This window comes from Leucopleurus acutus (genome assembly GCF_964270905.1).
Source record: "Leucopleurus acutus genome assembly, chromosome: 5".
NCBI classification, from domain to species: Eukaryota; Metazoa; Chordata; class Mammalia; order Artiodactyla; family Delphinidae; genus Leucopleurus; species Leucopleurus acutus.
In genome coordinates this window covers 112703960-112709959 of record NC_139147.1, presented here as the reverse complement: position 1 = coordinate 112709959, position 6000 = coordinate 112703960, and the positions used below count along the sequence as shown (strand labels likewise).

Sequence of the window (6000 nt, the reverse complement as noted above, 5' to 3'; positions counted from 1 at the left end):
ATCCTGATTTTGAGACTCACCTTCAGTCTAACCTTGCCGGCTGCCTTACCAAGTCCCATCCACAGGCCTCTTTCAACAACGAACCGATTTGTCGGCTCAGCCAGTCGGAAGGAGCAGAAAGTAGTAGCGGTGCGTCCTCTCTGCACTATAGCTCGGAGGTTATAATGCTGAACGTATAAGATGGAAGATACCACCGGGAGGCGGCGGGGATGCACCTCGCCAGCTCCAGCTCGGGTTTCCTTTTGCTCTCCGCGCCGGTCGGCGGGTGGCAACGACCACCCCCAGCGGACTTTGTTTGGTTGAGGGGCGACGAGGTGGCGGGGGAGCAGAGCCGAGGGGCGGCGGAAAGTTGAAGAGCATTTTTTTCGCCGCCGCGTGGGTTCCGGGGCTCGACGAGTCCGCCCAGGGCTTCCTGGTGGGGCTGGGCCGGCGGGGGAGGGGCCGCGCAGCAGCAGCGGAAACCAGACCTCGGCGATAAGAGGCTGCACAGCGACATGCAACAGTCTTTTCACTGCAGCTGAATGAGTTGTGGCGCTCACAATGCTCCCGTGACCGGGAACTGACAAGTTCAATTTTAAATCGCGGGCCTCTTGGAATCATGACTCCCACAATGCCTTGGGCACTCGCTCGGCAGTCGGGCTGCCTCTGAAAAAAAAATGTGAGAGGTAAGTTTCCATTTTCACAGTTTGCTCGCGCTGGTCTGCTGCTCTGCATTGTTCGTGTTCTTTCGGGGCTGTACATGGCTGAAGGAGGAAGTGAGAGGACGCTTGGGCCGGCTCAGCACGCTGGATGGTTTCCTATCACACACCATCTCGAGCTAGAGGGAAAGCGGGAGGTTGCAGCTGCAGCCCAGCTGCGAGGAGCCCTTCCCTGGGCTCTGCGGACACTGTCAGCACTGCCAGCTTCCCACTTGGCAGCCTAAGAGAAAGAAAGAGCAAGAAAGAAGGGGGGGGTGGTGGTGGCGGATAAAAGAAACAGGTGCGTGGAAGTGTACTTACAACTTAACGACCTTTGTCGGGGGGAGATGCGAGTCCATCCGATGGGAGCCACGGTTTCTCCCAAGAGATCCCGCATCCCTGCCCCTGGGGCTGCCATCCAGCCCGGTTTTCATCTGGGCCAAATATGTGCACGCAAAGGTTAATTCTCTGCCTGCTACCCATAAATTACGCATGACATGTTTAGCTGGGCTTCCTTATATGGAGAGTGCTGTATTTCAGTCCAGTTTGCCTTTTGCCAAGTTTACAGGGCGGAAGAAGCCCTGCATGAGAGGGCTCTTTTTTTTTTTTCCCATCGTTTTGTAGTGCGTCACTCAAAAACTGTAAGAAAAGTAAGTATAGGCGCTCTCAGGGTGGAGCCGCAGTTAGTGGACTGAATTGCTTTCATGAAAGGTTGAAAAGAATGAAAAGTAGTTAGGACTTGGGTTCTGGTTTTTTAGACAAAAGCAGGACAAATATGTAGCGCGGCCTCCCCCCCCCCACCCCTTTTCTTTTTTTAAACGGAGCCGGAATCTGTTATTGGTAGTAATGTGTCATGTGAGAATACTTTGATTCCAGAGCCTGTAACACGAGCAGGTATATGGTGGAGCTTATGCTTGCCCCTCTCACAGCACTTTACAACTACAGTGGTGAAGCTGGAAGAGTAATTGTGTTCTTAAATCTCTCCTGGGACGGGAGAATATGCGGCTACTAGGATTCTGTGCTGTATTTCCGTGGAGTGCGCTTCCCTAGGATTAAGATTGAGTAAGAAGCTGCCAGAAAGGTTGTTGCCACTGCCTTTACTTTGCGTGCCCACCAGCCCAGGCACAAGCCGATAGCAAATGGATGGTAAACTCTGCCCTACTCGGAGGAATGTCTCAAACAAATTAATACAGTGAGAGAGAAGTCATAATTAATGCCTTTGGATTTGCAGGCCGTCTGCAATGTGCTTTGAAATACTACACCAGTGGACACGGTGTTCCCCCCTCCTGGGTTTGAACACAGTGCCTGTTTATACCCAGAGGGTAGTTAGTATACAACTATTCTATACCAGCCTAAGTGAGCCACTCCATGTTATCTCTGTGGGTTCCTGAGAGCGTTGGTGTTGCTCCCTGTCTTGCTGTTGAGATAAAATGTTATCACTGAGACAAGTTAAGATGAAAGTTCAAAGACTGTAAAATTTATCCCAGGAATACTTAGTTCAGTCCTTAGAATGTCTTAGATATGGTGCTATAGCTGGAGACTCTGAATAAAGTTATTTTGTAGCCTGTGAAAGCACATTGTTGTCACTTGTATCTTTGCTTTCTTAAAGTTGGTGACAACTACAGCTCCGAACTGTGTTTTAGGAAATCTCCAGCTTTCTGAGTTTCATCAGTGTTGTGTATTTGCACGGGGTGAATTTTTTTTGGATTACTAGCGTGTTGTTAGGCCTTCTTTCAAAAGGTAGACAAAGCTTTTAGTTTTATTTGTTCAATGGGGGGTTTCCTTGCAAAAGTTGCCTTTTGTGTTTTAAGGAACAAGTTGGGTCAGCACCAGAAAACCTGTTTATCCATTCGTCTATAATTACAGTGTCACTAAAGACGTAATAATCAGGTTGTATTATTACTAAGAGACTCAGAAAACCTCACATGTGCCTAGTTTAATTTTTTTTTCCTCACGTAACTAAGAACAAATTTGTGTGCAGATACACATCGTGTGTGATACTCTATGCAGCCATGCCAACAGAGAATCCAAAGTGTTTTATGGTTTGAGATATTATTGCTTGTGTTTACATTTCCACATTTGGGGCAAACTTAGACTCCAAGTTGAATTCATTAAATTTTGATTCCAACATTCTGTTCTTCCTCTGGGCACGGAATTCCTATGAAATGAAACACTGGGTTCTGTTCCAGAACAAGAACAGAATATCTCAAGGTTTCTCCTGGCGGGGGAGGGAGGGAGTAAAATCGTATTTCTGATTGAGGAAGGGTGTATTACTTTTTTATATAAAATTTCCTGTCTTTACTGTAAGCAAAAAAATCGCCCTTGCATTTATCATTGTCGCCATACATTAGGCCTGTATTTGATATATCTATTTATGGAAACAGAGAGAATAGCCTTGCTGCACCTTCTGGCTTTCTGCTTGGTGATAGAAGATGCAGAGATTAGAGAATATCTCAGATCTTGCTTAGAAGAAGATGAAAAGAATAGGTGATTGGGGTTTCTTACACTCTGAGGCATCAGGGTGGGCCGTAGATATGAAGGTCAGGGGAGCAGAAGAAGGAAGTGAAATATAGTCACTTAAATATTTGGTTCAATATAAAATCCTAATGGCAATACCGATCACAGAGGATGTTACATAGGGAGATTTTAAAGTGTGTGGCCTTTTAGGCCAAAAAGCTTCATATTTTTGGAATCTAGAACATGCTGTCCAGTACAGTAGCCGTTGGCCACATGTGACTATTGAGCACTTGAGATGTGGTTTTCTGGATTGAGGTTTGCTCTAAGTGTACAATACGTACTGAATTTTGAACACTTTGTACAAAAGAAAGAATATAAGACATCTGATACTATTTTTTATATTGATTGTATGTGGCAGTGATAATATTCTGGATATATTGGTTTCAGTAGAATATATTGTTAGATTAATTTCACGTGTTTCTTTTCACTTTTTAAAAAATACTGCTACTAGAAAACTTAAAATAACAAGTGTGGTTTGCATTGTATTTCTATTGGACAGGGCTGTTCTAGAATAACGCAAGAAAGCACTATTCTGGTAGAAAGCCTAAGGAGTTTGCTGGTCAAAACACAATAAAAAGGATTTTTATTTTTACAAGCTAAAGAAGTTTATTATACATAGGAATACCTCATCTTTCTTATCCATTGTAACCAAAATTTGAGAAGGCACACCACCTAACATCTATTTTTGTATCCTCAAAACTACTATTTAGTTTAGAGATTTAATGGCGAGGTAGTAATAACAGAGAAAAGGCTTATAATTAGGGGATGAGTCTTAACACCTCTCAAAGGCCAGAATAGAGTATGATTGCTACTTAGGAACATTTTAGAGACACTATAGTTATCATTGTCCTGAAGTTACCAAACACAAACGAGTCACTAAAATTTATTTTAAAATAGAGTTTTCAGTAAATAGCAATTATCTTCAAATGCTTCATATATATTTACCTTTGCTGTGACTTTCCACCTTTAGAGAATAAAACCCCAAATAAGTCCAAACTCCTGACTGTATGTTAATCGAAGATTAATGAATTCACAAGCATGAAAGATTTTTCACCTGGAGGGAAGAGGGCATTGTTTTGAATGTTAGGAAAGGTAAGAATACGTTTCTGTAGTAATGTTCTGGGCTTTGAGGAATTCCTATACACAGAGACCTTGTCTTTATAATTTGAACACATTTTGAGAAGGCATCTGACTGGTAAACAAAGCACAATGGCCTAGGACCTGGAAACATTCCTTTCAGATATTTGCAAAACCGAAGTACATTTTGCCATGCACAGTGAGTGTTAAACTGAAAAAAAAACGTGGTTCTTTTCCATCCATATAACATACGCTTACTTTTATTTCCTTGAAGGATACCAAAGATATAAGACAGGTTGGATGCAGTGAGTTCTTCTTTGGTGGGGGTGGGGCGGGGAAGGGAGCAAGTTTTATGGAGAATCTCGGAAGAGTTGCCTCCCGGCTTGCTGCCATCTTGAATCTGTCCCCCACCTACAGGAGGCATAACTGCCATTAGTGTCAATGCATGTGTGGAACCTGCGGGGGACAGTCATCCCCATTAACTTTGTAGATCATTTCTGATGAGTCATGGAGCAGATTCACTAATGGTTGGAGAATTATTGATCACAACGCAGAGGATTCAAGAAGAGCTATTGACATAGGGCACTAAAAGTCTCTAGACGTAGTTTGTATTTTTAGAGTTGAGGTAGGGAACTTGGGGTTTATGTAGTAGTGTTTTCATATTATAAAAATATACATTTGTATAAGCATTACAGCTATATCCTTGGAAAAACACTTAGCAAATACGAGGTTATAGTTTTCTACATATTATTGTTAGTCTTTTAATGATTTCATTAGATCTCTTTCAGATAATTATTCATGTTTTCTGAGAGGCATCTTATCACTTCTGCCTGTGACGTCCATAAAAATGAAAAACCTTTGAAGAATTTGTTAGAGTTTTAGGCATTCTGTATTTGTTACTTTTCCCACTATTCTTGAGATCTTACTCTAGGATTCTGTGGCGATCCTTTGTCAAAAAGAGTTCAGGATATATTAATCTCAAGATGAAATGTAGGCATATTGGATAGAGTGGACAATTACTTTTCCACTGAGATCAATTATTTTTAAAAGGTGAAGGTATTTCTGAAATAAGTATCATGCTTCAAGTAGTGTATATGCTCCAAAGGAAAAAACTGTCATCTCTTTGGACATTGTTTTAAGAAATCGAGAAGTCTGTCTTTCATATACCCAAAGAGGTGAATAATAGCTAATAAGGTACATAGTCCCATCAAGTGTGGATACAATTTGTGTGTGAATGTATATATGAAGATAAAACTTTTCCCAAGGCAATGCCAATTTATTCAAATCACCTGGATATTAAATAACATAATATTATTAAAAAGAATTGTGATAACACCATTGTAAAGCAATTATACTCCGATAAAGATGTTAAAAAAAAAAACAACTCCATTCCAGTCCCTCTTTAGCAGAATTCACAAAATGACAATATTTCTTCCTCCAAAGGATTCTTAAAAAAATTTATCTTGAGACTGGATTTTCGCTATATTTCCACTTTTAAAATAGTCGGGGAGCTCTTAATTAAGAATAAATTTGTTTTAAAGAGTTAACAAGATTCTAGGATCATGGGAACACGTTTAATCATGTGAAATGAACATTGCATGCTGATTTGAGATATTATTTTATTTTGTAAAGTTGATTCATAGGAAAATACGTATTTTGGCAAAAATAGCAAGCTATGTTCAGTGAGATTTGCCAAACTTAAGATATACCTTTTCCTCAAAGAGGTGGC

General features: G+C 41.3%; 1 protein-coding gene across 17 annotated transcripts in view; it reads left to right on the top strand.

Moving 5' to 3' along the window:
- Nucleotides 1-486: 486 nt before the first annotated feature.
- The window catches only part of MBNL1 (muscleblind like splicing regulator 1), a 176717-nt gene continuing 171203 nt past the window's right edge, over nt 487-6000 (top strand). For 9 of the 17 annotated variants that reach the window (XM_082840009.1, XM_082840005.1, XM_082840019.1 and 6 more), the window contains exon 1: nt 487-665. The gene's annotated coding sequence lies outside the window, so the exon portion shown is untranslated. The remainder of the gene's footprint in view (nt 666-6000) is intronic. The other 8 variants (XM_082840011.1, XM_082840006.1, XM_082840010.1 and 5 more) reach the window with 2 other exon arrangements.